The 14,071-nt window shown below is 42.6% G+C and overlaps 1 protein-coding gene across 2 annotated transcripts in view; it reads left to right on the top strand.

The window, feature by feature from the left end:
• Positions 1-14,071, top strand: part of suclg2 (succinate-CoA ligase GDP-forming subunit beta) — a 134,157-nt gene that overhangs the window by 78,285 nt on the left and 41,801 nt on the right. The window lies entirely within an intron of this gene.

Genomic DNA, 14,071 nt, shown 5'->3' with positions numbered 1-14,071 from the left:
TAAAATCAGTGTTTCCTGAACTCAGTCCATCAAAGCTTAATGATTAGTTGATTATTTGAATCAGCTGTATAGTGTTAGGGCAAAAACCAAAACATGCACCCCTTGGGGTCCTGAGGACCGAGTTGAGGAAACCCTGGCTTACATACTACAGTACTAGCCTGGGTACCAGTCTGTTAAGCTAACATACCACTCCACTCTGTCATACCAAAGATGTTTAGCATTACAAGGAATGGAATAATAGCTCACCAGACTGTTACCCAGACTACCTCAGTACTATGGTTGCAATGAAATGATCATATCCATAGAGAACTATGAGCTATAGGGGTCTCTTAAAAGCTCTCCAAGCCCATATCTCTGTGGAGACTCAGGAAACACTAATAACCTCGGTATAACTGCTGATCATGGACTAGCAGCAGACCCCATCAGACCTCAGTGGCCAGCTCAGTTCATCATGCTCAGTTCATCCCTCATTAGGCCTCCTTGACCCACTATACTGTAGCTGAAGATTTGCTTACAGTGCATTACTTTAATGCAGTCAATGATATAGTATACTGCACATCGTAGCTAGCTGTTCCACTTTCCTGCTTATAAGACCATAGCATAATGTGGGCCGTTTCTACTTGGTGTCAGGTCCTTTGTTCACTGAGTACTGGGTCTGGCTGGGCCAGGCCTTGACATGTACAATGGGATGTTAATGGTAGGGAGAGAAGTCAAGGGTCTGGAACACTGTAGTCTAAAAGCCTTGGCTATGAAACAGCAGTTCAAAGAAGCATTTTGACACTACAGAGACACTGGATGCACAGTGTGATGTTTGAACTGAACTCGGTGTCAAAACGCTGGACTTTTCCTTTTTTTTATATATATATACTTAGTTTAAGGAGCCCAGGAAAGCACACTAATGTTTTCTGGACTTCAGTTTGCTTGTTCACTTAATTTCTTTGTGTTTAGTCTAATTGGTTGGGTAGAGAGTGCTGTTTTTTATGAGGTGACAAGCTGTAGGCTACTCCAGGCAAGAAGCTCCAGTCAAGAAGCAAGAAGTTGTTTAATTTTCATTTTAGAAAACAAAATGTTTTTTGTTCATGTTTTGCGTAATTAACCAACTGTGAATGACAGACATGTTTATTAACACTAAGTGAATACAAGTTCTCTTGACACATTGTTTTTATCCTTGAGGATGTTTAGAGAATAATGTCTCAGCCTGCTACATTCAGTTACAGGCATGATAATGATACCTCCACATTTCAATACGTGGAATAAATACTGCTCGTCACTGTGTTGGAGCATTTATTGCTGTGTCATCCGATGCCAATAACAGTTGAAAAACAATTGGAATGTGTAGTTAATGTTGCTGTGAAATGTTTTTCTTTGAGTTGTCGGGATGCTGTTGGTGAAATGACACCCTCAGAGACTTGTGTATTGTCTTCATTTGTTTGTTCTTATTGTCTCTGTTTAACTCAGAAGGCTCGAAGAATGAGATCCCTAAATAACTTTACAATTGCTGGGTGTAATAGTGTTTTGTGTATCTAATTAACCCTTGTGTGGTGTTCATGTGGTCATGTTGTTGTTATTCACCCAATGTCCGCGGGTCTGATGGACCCACAACGTTATTGGGTTTTTAAAACAATACAGCCATAACAATTGATGTAAAAACAACTTAACATAGATATTAACTTATATTAATCACATGCAATATAGACAGCATACATGGTTAATATTTGCCATTTACCTCTGCTAGATGACATTTATCAATAAAAGCTCTTCTTTTTTAAATAAAATGTGATTTTTGTTTACAAATCAATTATAGTCAAGACATGGAGTGGAACAAATCATGTTTATCTTGAACAAATATGAATGAAACAAGGTTTTTATCACTTAATGTTTATTGCTTTGAACTGAACAAATTGGAAGGACAAATGTTACATACAGTATTTTACAGAATGAGCCCTATTGAACACAAATTAAGTCCGGTCTACACACCACATGAGGGACAGTTTTACTGTGTGTGTATTGCAAATGTATTTCTTGCACTTGATACATGTGTGTTGTCGTGTCTTTGGCTATGCCGGATTAAGTGATATGACATGCTATTCTATAAAATCATTTCTCCATACTTAATATTACCTGATTGAGCTAATCATGTAAATGTAATTAACTAGAGAGTCGGGGCACCACAAAATAATATTTATAGAGCTGTTATCTTCCGAATAAACTCTTAGTCATATTTTACATCAATAGCAGTCAATATTAATCGTCACCTTAATTCAGTCTCATCTGAAAGTTGTAAATACTTGGTTATCTTCACGAACCCTGACTAACAAGTTGAATCAGCAATACAAAATTGCGCTTCATTATTTATTTACTAAATACCTAACTAATCACACAGAATTACACATACACATAATTAATCATAACTTGATTACAAATTACATCATAAAGGAAAATGTCCCTAGTGGGAGGAACAGATATGACAGCTTGTTACACAAAAGAAAAGGGGTTGGGTTTGAGTGAAAGAGCGGGAAGACTGTGGAACAAAGGGAGGATATAGCTATGATAGCTGTGCTATCGTAAATACAGTATCTTATGCATTCTAAATTACCGCCCATTTGGAAAAGGAAAATGCAATAAATATTTACTCTGAGCTGCGCTTCAGTAGGTTGGTGGTAGATGGAAGGCCATATTGCCCAACCGAGTCCTATGAAGAATGTCTCTGCTGGTAAATTGGATACGTTGTAGTAATGTCGCTGTGATGGGAGACGGGATACCCTGTCTGTTCCTTCCTAACCTGCATTTGCAGCTGCTGTTGCTAACTCAACGGCTAGGAGGAATCACTTCTGTAGTGAATAAGAGTTCAACCAAAGCTCATGCTGATGTTGGCTTCGTTCTGTAGTTATTATCTGAACCATTCTGACATCGGACCGTCGTCCTCACATCCTCGGAACAGGAGGTTATATTATCGTCAAGGCTTTATATAGGAAGGGAGAGGAGGGCGTGTTTGAAAGGTTGTATAGCCCATGTCCCTTCACAGGGGCGGGCCACTGATTGAGCAGAGCCCTACCTTATGAAAACCCAAATCTCACATTTTAGAAGCTAAAATCACATTTCATCCCATCATGAATAATTTCATATTCAAACATTTAATTGAACAACAATTCCATGTGAATCCGATAACTCTGATGTGTAGACATTCCACTGTAGAGTTTGTCATCTTATCATTGATGAGAATGTCTCAGATGACAACCGAACTGACATCATATTCATTAAGTACCACCGCATATGTTCAATTGGTCGGATTACCAGAATATAGTTAATTTCCCCCCACCTTCTGATGTTCCCAGAATGTCTGTTAACCAAGGGGTTTGCAAATGTAACATCAATAGGGTAGAGAGAGGAAAAAGGGGGAACGAGGTATTTATGACTGTCATAAACCTCACCCCAGGCCAACGTCGTGACAGTGTTTTTATTTTTATTGAACCTTTATTTAACTGTGTACGGTTTCATTCTGTCCTTCTCGGGTCCACACACATTGCAGCACTTCTTGTTGCTACTGGCTGAAATCTAGAATGATGAAAACACTTAGTAAAGGAATTTTACTAACATTTCACTCACATATACAGTGGGGCAAAAAAGTATTTAGTCAGCCACCAATTGTGCAAGTTCTCCCACTTAAAAAGATGAGAGAGGCCTGTAATTTTCATCATAGGTACACTTCAACTATGACAGACAAAATGAGAAAAAAAAATCCAGAAAATCACATTGTAGGATTTGTAAGAATTTATTTGCAAATGATGGTGGAAAATATGTATTTGGTCAATAACAAAAGTTTATCTCAATACTTTGTTATATACCCTTTGTTGGCAATGACAGAGGTCAAATGTTTTCTGTAAGTCTTCACAAGGTTTTCACACACTGTTGCTGGTATTTTGGCCCATTCCTCCATGGAGATCTCCTCTAGAGCAGTGATGTTTTGGGGCTGTTGCTGGGCAACACGGACTTTCAACTCCCTCCAAAGATTTTCTATGGGGTTGAGATCTAGAGACTGGCTAGGCCACTCCAGGACCTTGAAATGCTTCTTACGAAGCCACTCCTTCGTTGCCCGGGCAGTGTGTTTGGGATCATTGTCGTGCTGAAAGACCCAGCCACGTTTCATCTTCAATGCCCTTGCTGATGGAAGGAGGTTTTCACTCAAAATCTCACGATACATGGCCCCATTCATTCTTTCCTTTACACGGATCAGTCGTCCTGGTCCCTTTGCAGAAAAACAGCCCCGAAGCATGATTTTTCCACCCCCATGCTTCACAGTAGGTATGGTGTTCTTTGGATGCAACTCAGCATTCTTTGTCCTCCAAACACGACGAGTTGAGTTGTTACCAAAAAGTTTCATCTGACCATATGACATTCTCCCAATCTTCTTCTGGATCATCCAAATGCTCTCTAGCAAACTTCAGACAGGCCTGGACATGTACTGGCTTAAGCAGGGGGACACGTCTGGCACTGCAGGATTTGAGTCCCTGGCGGCGTAGTGTGTTACTGATGGTAGGCTTTGTTACTTTGGTCCCAGCTCTCTGCAGGTCATTCACTAGGTCCCCTCGTGTGGTTCTGGGATTTTTGCTCACCGTTCTTGTGATAATTCTGACCCCACGGGGTGAGATCTTGCGTGGAGCCACAGACCGAGGGAGATTATCAGTGGTCTTGTATGTCTTCCATTTGCTAATAATTGCTCCCACAGTTGATTTCTTCAAACCAAGCTGCTTACCTATTGCAGATTCAGTCTTCCCAGCCTGGTGCAGGTCTACAATTTTGTTTCTGGTGTCCTTTGACAGCTCTTTGGTCTTGGTCATAGTGGAGTTTGGAGTGTGACTGTTTAAGGTTGTGGACAGGTGTCTTTTATACTGATAACAAGTTCAAACAGGTGCCATTAATACAGGTAACGAGTGGAGGACAGAGGAGCCTCTTAAAGAAGAAGTTACAGGTCTGTGAGAGCCAGAAATCTTGCTTGTTTGTAGGTGACCTAATGTTTTATTTTCCACCATAATTTGCAAATAAATTCATAAAAAAAAATTCCTAATTTTGTCTGTCCTATTTGAAGTGTACCCATGATGAAAATTACAGGACTCTCTCATCTTTTTAAGTGGGAGAACTTGCACAATTGGTGGCTGACTAAATACTTTTTTGCCCCACTGTATAGTTACAGCAGGCCAAGGTAGGAGAGTCAGACACACATCACTCACACTTACTTATGGTATTGGAGTTGTTGGTTCTGTGAGTCGTGCAGATGGGGCACCAGCATCCTCCTCACGATGGCTGCAGAAGCCGGGGTCCTTGGGATATGTTGCCTCCTCTGGATTTGAGGTCATACCAATGCCTAGCCCGTCTCCTCTGGAGCTTCCCTCTGTTCCAATTTGTGTTCAGATGACAAACACGTTGTACGCCGAGATGTCCAAGATGTTGAGGAATATATCACTAGTGGCCAGCGTAGGGTTCTTCTTTTGCAGCTGTAGCCAGTCACCAGCTTGTCTAAATTGTCCATCTCTCCTTTGGTGGCCTTGATGTTCCTCGCCACAGATTCTCCCATCCCTATGCAGCGTACCCATAAGTACCTCATTTTTGCCTTCCTTTGGCGCGTAGGACACGACGACGTGTCGGCCGTGAACACAAACTTGAGCAATTGATAGGCCTGTTCCGTGTATTCATCAGCTGAGGTGGGAGCTCTGGCTTGTTTTTTTCGTACTGTTCCTACCATCGCCAGCTTCCTCTTGAGGAGCTTCTGTCCCAGCTTGTGCGAAGTAAAAAAGTTATCGCATGTGATGTTATAGTCACGGACTTCCTGTGTCACGTCCAGGATGACCCGCATCCCTTGGTTCTTCTCAGGGGCTCCTCCATCTGGTTTCCCTGTATACACTTGCAAGTTCCACGCATATGATGAAGCAGCATCACAGGCATCCCACATCTTGATTCTATATTTTGTGGGTTTAGATGGTATGTACTGCCTGAAGGGTTAGCGGCCCCTAAATGGCATAAGCTGCTCATCAAAAGTAACGTTGGGCCCAGGGTTGTAAAACAGGGGAAGGCGGTCCACCCACTTGTCCCACACTGACCTGATTGCATCTAGCTTGTCTCTCTGGATAAGAGTGTCTGCTAAATTACTCAAATGTAAAATGTTCCATGGTTTGATTGTGAAGAAACCAAAAATACAATTTTCTTTCACAAGAGTTATAAATAATTGCTTTGGAATGCCCTTTACACACACAGCTTGTTATCTCACAGTAAAAGAGTTGGCATGGCGTTCAGTACAATTTCTCGATTAAGGTTAAAAACAAGAAATAAGGCTGAATTGTGATCAGATTTCAATCTCCTCTAAATTGCACCTGCTGTCTATGTGAATGGCCCTGAGAAGAAGCACTTCATCCCAGCTGAAAATGTGGCGCCAGACAACCTGAACGGGAAGATTTTAATTTACTGTCCATTTTGAGATATTTACCAGACCCATGCTCACTGGGTGCGTAACCCATTAGTGCATCCACCCATGGTGCTCAGAATGACAGAAACCACATTTAGATTATGGTAATGCCTCTTAACAGAACATGCAACTCCTGTAATGAATGTGTGAAAACCAATAGAACAGGAGGGAAATGGCATATGAGGAAGTCTTTCATAGGCAGCACGTGTGGCAAAAGGCCTAGCTGATTATTGAGTTGCGGCTGTCAATGACAAGCATCTATAATATATATATATATATATATATATATATATATACACTCATGGGTACGCTGCATAGGGATGGGAGTTATCTGTAGCCAGGAACATCAAGGCCACAAAAGGAGAGATGGACAATTTAGACAAGCGGTAATTTAAAATGTTGAGAAAAGAAGAAGGGGAGTGGTGTGTGGCTTCTCTCCAGAATGTCTGCGCTCAGGTCTCCAGCGTGCACTCAGCTGTCTCCTGTCTATTCTTGCGCATTTATTGTTTCATTGTGTGAATTGTTTGGCACCCGTGGTAAATGTACCTTTAATCCCGCTCATTTGGTTATTCATTTCTGTTAATTTATTTATTTTTTTATTTTACCTTTATTTAACCAGGCAAGTCAGTTAAGAACAAATTCTTATTTTCAATGACGGCCTGGGAACAGTGGGTTAACTGCCTGTTCAGGGGCAGAACGACAGATTTGTACCTTGTCAGCTCGGGGGTTTGAACTCGCAACCTTCCAGTTACTAGTCCAACGCTCTAACCACTAGGCTACCCTGTGTGCTACCCTGCATTGTGTTAATAGGTCTACAGTCATTTACCGTTCTCATTCTTGGATTGGAATCGTTGTTTGCAGAGTTCACAACCTCCTACACTTGTGAGAAACAAGTTTTAGATTATTTCCTAACCATCATGTTTGGAGTGCTCCATGTGAGCAATGAGCATGGGTCTGGTTTCTCTGTCTTGTTAGTGTTGAGGAAGCATGCACACATTGAAGTAGCCTACCTGCGTGTAAATGAGCATGGGTCTGGTTTCTCTGTCTTGTTAGTGTTGAGGAAGCATGCACACATTGAAGTAGCCTACCTGCGTGTAAATGAGCATGGGTCTGGTTTCTCTGTCTTGTTAGTGTTGAGGAAGCATGCACACATTGAAGTAGCCTACCTGCGTGTAAATGTAAGAATGTGGGTTGGGTTGTTTTGATTTATTATTGTTTTAACTCACCACGCCCACCACTAGTAAGCTGAGCATCTCAGACATTTTTTTCTTCACCTCACACAGTAAGTGAAGTCTTTTTTATATATATATATATATATAAATATATATATAGATTTTTTTCCTCACAGTAGGCCAATTTGAGTAATATTTCCAACAATCTCCCCCTCGATAGTCTCGGTGTGAAAGAGTAAAATATCATGATCTGATGATCCCATATATCCAGTGGAAAAGTCATAAAATAACTTGTGATGAGCTCACTGGAATGAAAACTCCAAGGGCCCGGAATAGGCTAGTTGATGTAATGTTGCAAGTTCGCTAGACTGCTTCAGGCTGGATCCAGTTGATTGATTTGATACAATGTTTCACTTCACTAGCGATCGCTCAAGTCAAAACATATAGAAAGGTAGACAGGCAGAGTAGGGAGATTAATTTCCATCAGGATATTTTCTACTGTTTTTATTTATTGGCTTTATGTATTTTTAGTTAGTTGACAATGGAAGTTATAGGCCAACAGCAGCTTTGGCCATCTCTGAGTTCCATGTACTAATTTAGGCTATTTAGGCCCCAATGATCACAACGTGTCCATAAGACAGAGGCTGGCGCTCTCGCATTAGTTCAATTGTAACTTTTTATATTTTTTGGTCATTTTAATTACGATCAACCATGTGACACAGATTTTTGAGAAAGAAAATAATTATTATTTAAATGAAACTATTCCACGAAAATGCGCGCTGGCACACAGATTGGTAGAAATGGTAGAATAAATTGTATGCTTCCCCAAACTTGAAACTCATAAGCCGCCAATGAAGTCTTTATAAAATAATTTCCTCCGTGTTTTTATGGTTGGATTTTCAAGTAAGGTAAGACATGCCTCATAATATGAAGTGAAACATTCAGGGTTCAAACAATTTAAGTATGTTTTCAAAATGCATAGTGCCTCCAGCTCACATTGAAAAGTGGTGTGTGACACGCTAATAGCCTACCTACCATTGTTTTTTCTCCCAGTCAATTATCTGGCAACAATTATTTATCTGCTTAAAAATACATTGATGGTCAAAAGCTGGCAATTATCGGCTAACGGAAACACTGATTCACAAGCAGCCCGCACAGTCTGACACAGATAGATGGAGTTATCATACATGTGTGTTGTATGGAAGGTTAATTTCAGGAAAGATTAAGTTATGGAGGATTTTGTGTGTGTGATTGATCTGATCACACCTTCAATGAGCTCATACCGGCAAGCGGTACCGGAGCGCCAAGTCTAGGTCCAAGAGGCTTCTGAACAGCTTCTACCCCCAAGCCATAAGACTCCTGAACATCTAGTCAAATGGCTACCCAGACTATTTGTAGTGCTAATTGAGCCCTTCCCTCACTTGTATTGCTACTTTTGTCATCTCACAGCAAGCCCCAGATAGGGCAAGGGACTAAGTAGCCCTAGAAAGGCCTTCAGATGTCATAGGAGCACAGCCTATGATTTAGTGACCTTCTAGAAGTCCAGCTTTGCTCCTATAGGAAAAGTCTGGACGGCTCATTTCTCATGTTCTATAGCACCTCACATTTCCCACACCACATGATTGTATTAGATTGAAAACCCTCCTCAGTCACTGACTGTGTTAGTCAGCAACAGGAGGTAGATTTTTCCTCTTTCCAATGTTTGGAGAAAGGGAATACAATAGTTCCTTTTCACTTATGAGGAAAGAGAAAGGGGGATACGTAGTCAGTTGTACAACTGAATGCATTCAACTTAAATGTGTCTTCTGCATTTAACTCCACCCCTCTGAATCATGAGGCACACTGCCTGAGGATGCAGTCTCAATGCTACAAGGAAATTCACCCAGAATACTCTGACAGAACACCCCCACTGATCATTAATATCATAGCATGAGAAGCTTGGCCATCTTTCTGCCTGTTTGCATGTGACTGAGCATCCTGATGGATCCATGTTACCAAGGGTGACCCCCCTCATTACTGCCCTGGCCTTGACGTGGCGTGCTGTGGTGTCCAGCAATACGAGCTGCCCCTCACTACGCCTCACAATTTAACGGATGATGCTTCCCTCCATCCGGACGGACGGGTGTCAGTCAGGCATCCGTCCATCTCTCTGTCTGTCTGAGCATCTCGGGGGGCTTCCGGCGTGTAACGAAACATTGAGCTGATGGTGTGGCTAAGGCCTGGCTCATTTCACGCCTCTTGGCTTTGATGTACATACATGCTGCTGTGGGCTCATCTGAGACCAGATGATGAGATCAGGCCTGCTTTATGGGCAGTGTACAGTGTAGTGCAGCAGCATGTCCTCTGTTGTCCTCTGTCACAGTCTGACACTATGTCAACATGGAGCAGTCTAAAGAGGCGCATGCCATCGCAGTCAGGGGTAGCGTCATGTTGATAGATCATGGGTTCATTGCTGTGGGAAAGATGAATAAAGCCGCTTTGAATGTTACTCTAATAATTAGAGCGGACTTTGTCTATAAGCTGTGGCTCTAAAACCTAGAGAGATGTTGTTGGTTGTCGATGAGAACTGACTGTGTTAGCTTCTGACTCATCCCATGGCACACAATACACAGGAGATGAATATCCAATCCAGTAATTCAATAATCAGACATCCCTTTATTTGAGTTGGAGGGCAACACCGATGATAATTTACCTGACACAGCCAAGGCTATAGCAAGTGATTAGGTCAGGTTAATCAAATCAAACTTTATTTGTCACATGCGCCAAATACAAGTGTAGACTTTACCGTGAAATGCTTACTTACAAGCTCTTAACCAACAGTGCATTTCAAGAAGAGATCAAATATTTACCAAGTAGACTAAAATAAAAAGTAGTAATACAAAAAGTAACATAATAAGAATAACAATAATGAAGTTATATACAGGGGGCAGCAGTACCGAGTCAGTGTGCGGGGGTACGATCGGACGCCGAGCAGTTGCCATTCCAGGCGGTGATGCAACTGGTCAGGATGGTCTCGATGGTGCAGCTGTAGAACCTTTTGAGGATCTGGGGACCCATGACAAATCTTTTCAGTCTCCTGAGGGAGAAAAGGTTTTGTCATGCCCTCTTCACGACTGTCTTGGTATGTTTGGACCATGATAGTTCGTTGGTGATGTGGATACCAAGGAACTTGAAACTCTCGACCCGCTCCACTACAGCCCTGTCGATGTTAATGGGGGCCTGTTCGGCCCGCCTTCTCCTGTAGTCCACGATCAGCTCCTTAGTATTGCTCACGTTGAGGGAGAGATTGTTGTGCTGGCACCACACTGCCAGTTCTCTGACTTCCTCCCTATAGGCCGTCTCATCGTTGTGTCGTTAGCAAACTTAATGATGGTTTTGGAGTTGAGTTTGGCCATGCAGTCGTGTGTAAACAGGGAATACAGGAGGGGACTAAGTACACACCCCTGAGGGGCCCCAGTGGTAAGGATCAGCGTGACAGACGTGTTGTTGCCTACTCTTACCACCTGGGGGCGGCCCGTCAGAAAGTCCAGGATCCAGTTGCAGAGGGAGGTGTTTAGTCCCAAAGTCCTTAGCTTAGTGATGAGCTTTGTGGGCACTATGGTGTTCAACGATGAGCTGTAGTCAATGAACAGCATTCTCACATAAGTGTTCCTTATGTCCAGGTGGGAAAGGGCAGTGTGGAGTGCGATCTGTTGGGGCGGTATGCGAATTGGAGTGGTCTATGTGTCCGGGAGGATGATTTTGATGTGAGCCATGAGCGGCCTTTCAAAGCACTTCATGGCTACCAACGTGAGTGCCACTGGGCGGTAATAATTTTCGCTTCCTTGGGCACAGGGATTATGGTGGTCTGCTTGAAACATGTAGGTATTACAGACTCGGTCAGGGAGAGGTTGAAAATGTCAGTGAAGACACTTGCCAGTTGGTCCGTGCATGCCTTGAGTACACGTCCTGGTAATCCGTCTGGCCCAGCGGCTTTGTAAATGTTGACCTGTTTAAAGGTTTTGTTGACATCAGCTGCCGAGAGTGTTATCTCACAGTCATCCAGAACAGCTTGTGCTCTCATGCATGCTTCATTGTTGCTTGCCTCCAAGCGAGCATATAAGGCATTTAGCTCATCTGGTAGGCTCTGGGCAGCTCACGTCTGGGTTTCCCTATGTAGTCAGTAATAGTTTTCAAGCCCTGCCACATTCTATGAGCGTCAGAGCCGGTGTAGTAGGATTCAATCTTAATCCTGTGTTGACGCTTTGCTTGTTTGATTGTTCGACTGAGAGCATAGCGGGATTTCTTATAAGCGTCCGAATTAGTCTCCCGCTCCTTGAAAGCGGCAGCTCTAGCCTTTAGCTCAATGCGGATGTTGCCTGTAATCCATAACTTCTGGTTGGGATATGTACGTACAGTCCCTGTGGGGACGACGTCATCAATGCCCTTATTGATGAAGCCAATGACTGATGTGGTGTACTCCTCAATGCCATTAGATGAATCCCGGAACATTCCAGTATGTGCTAGCAAAACTGTCCTGTAGTGTAGCATCCGCGTCATCTGACCACTTCCGTATTGAGCGAGTCACTGGTACTTCCTGCTTTAGTTTTTGCTTGTAGCAGGAATCATGAGGATATAATTAGATTAGCCAAATGGAGGGCGGGGGAGAGCTTTGTGTGTGGAGCTGTGTGTGGAGTGAAGGTGGTCAAGGATTTTCTTTTTTTTGGTTGCACATGTGACATTCTGGTAAAGATTTGGTTAAACTGATTTAAGTTTGCCTGCATTAAAGTCCTCGGCCGCTTCAGGATGAGCATTTTCTTCTTTGCTTATAGCCTTATAGAGTTGGTTGAAAGCGGTCTTGGTGCAAGCTTCGTTCTATGGTGGTAAATAGACCGCTAGGAATAATATAGATGTGAACTCTCTTGGTAGATAATGTGGTCTAGATAATGTGGTCTATAGCATATCGTAAGGTACTCTACCTCAGGCGAGCAATACCTTGAGACTTCTTTAAAATTAGACATCGCGCACCAGCTGTTATTGACAAATAGACACAACCTCACACCTCGTCTTACCAGAGGTAGCGTCTCTGCTCTGCCGGAGCATGGAAAATCCTGCTAGCTCTATATTGTCTGTATCTTCGTTCAGCCACTTCTCGGTGAAACATAAGATGTTAGTTTTTAATGTCCCATTGGTAGGATAATCTTAAACGTAGGTCATTAATTGTATTATCCAATGATTGCATGTTAGCAAGAAGAATGGATGGCAGTGGGAGTTTAGTCGCTCGCCTATGGATCTTCAGAAGGATGCCCGATCTGCGGCCCCTTTTCCTGCGTCTTTTCTTCATGCAAAAGGTGGGGATCTGGGCCTGTTCCAGTGAAAGCAGGATATCCTTCTCGTCGGACTCGTTAACAAAACAGCACAATTAGTTGGGAAAATGTAAAACGTCAGCCATGTTTTTCTGTGCCATCTTAGTAGCGTATTTGTCTGTGCGTTTGTGTGTGTAATTTATGTGTGTGCTTTTCTCAGTTAATTATGGTTAATATTCTCAGTAGCCTGTGTATATGTTGCTGCTGTTGGTGTAATTTAGATTCCTCTCATTAACTCTGATCTCTGACAGGCTGATTCCTCAGCCCCTCCAGCTCTCCCAGCATGGACCCCTGTTTTTGAGCATGAGGTCAGGAGAAGCACCCTCTGTGGGCAGGAGAACATGCTACAATGAATTTGATGAGTTGTAACCAATATGATGGGATATGTGCCCATCCCTGTCTCCTCTCCTCTAGGCTTCTGCATGTCCTAGTCCATATCACATCATGTTTGTCCACTCTGTGGGAATGGAGGAGAGAGAGAAGGTCACTTAGATGGCGCTCTGGAAAACAACATCTGGGAACACTGCTGGATATGAGTGATGTTTGTTTCTTAGTGATCTGCTTTCTGCAATTCAAGTAAATGAACTCCATCTAAATAAAAACCTGATAACTAACTGAAGGTTATGTGTTATAAGGAATATGCTGTTTATTTAGGTTGTGTTGTACTCCTGTACCGCTGTCTGTTTCACCTTTATCCCAGACCCCCTCTCCTCTCCCTGTTAGGGTTGGCTATGCTGAGCCTCACTGGCAGCAGTTCAGACAGATTACTGTCACGGTAATTGGCTTTTCCAGACCTGATTTGATACTGTATGAGCCTCTTGTCTGATCCGTACACCTCTTTACTGCAGTAATGGAAAGATGATGAGGCCCACATGAAATGTTTTTCTCATCATATTGCTGGTGAAATCATACGTCTCGTGTTACCCCTGTCAGGAGCGCTGCTTTATCACAGTCTGAACAAGTGCAGTATAGGGAGAATTGCATTAAAAATAGAAATGTCGTAAGGGAGAATTTATCCAATGTGCTTGTGAAACTTGAATATGAACCTTAGATTTATCGTAGTAACTATTACCACACATAGTAGTTAGTCAGTAGTT

The sequence above is a fragment of the Oncorhynchus mykiss genome, chromosome 17 (genome assembly GCF_013265735.2).
Source record: "Oncorhynchus mykiss isolate Arlee chromosome 17, USDA_OmykA_1.1, whole genome shotgun sequence".
Classification (NCBI taxonomy): Eukaryota; Metazoa; Chordata; class Actinopteri; order Salmoniformes; family Salmonidae; genus Oncorhynchus; species Oncorhynchus mykiss.
The sequence above is the reverse complement of the archived record's forward strand: the minus strand, read 5'-3'. Positions and strand labels throughout refer to the sequence as shown.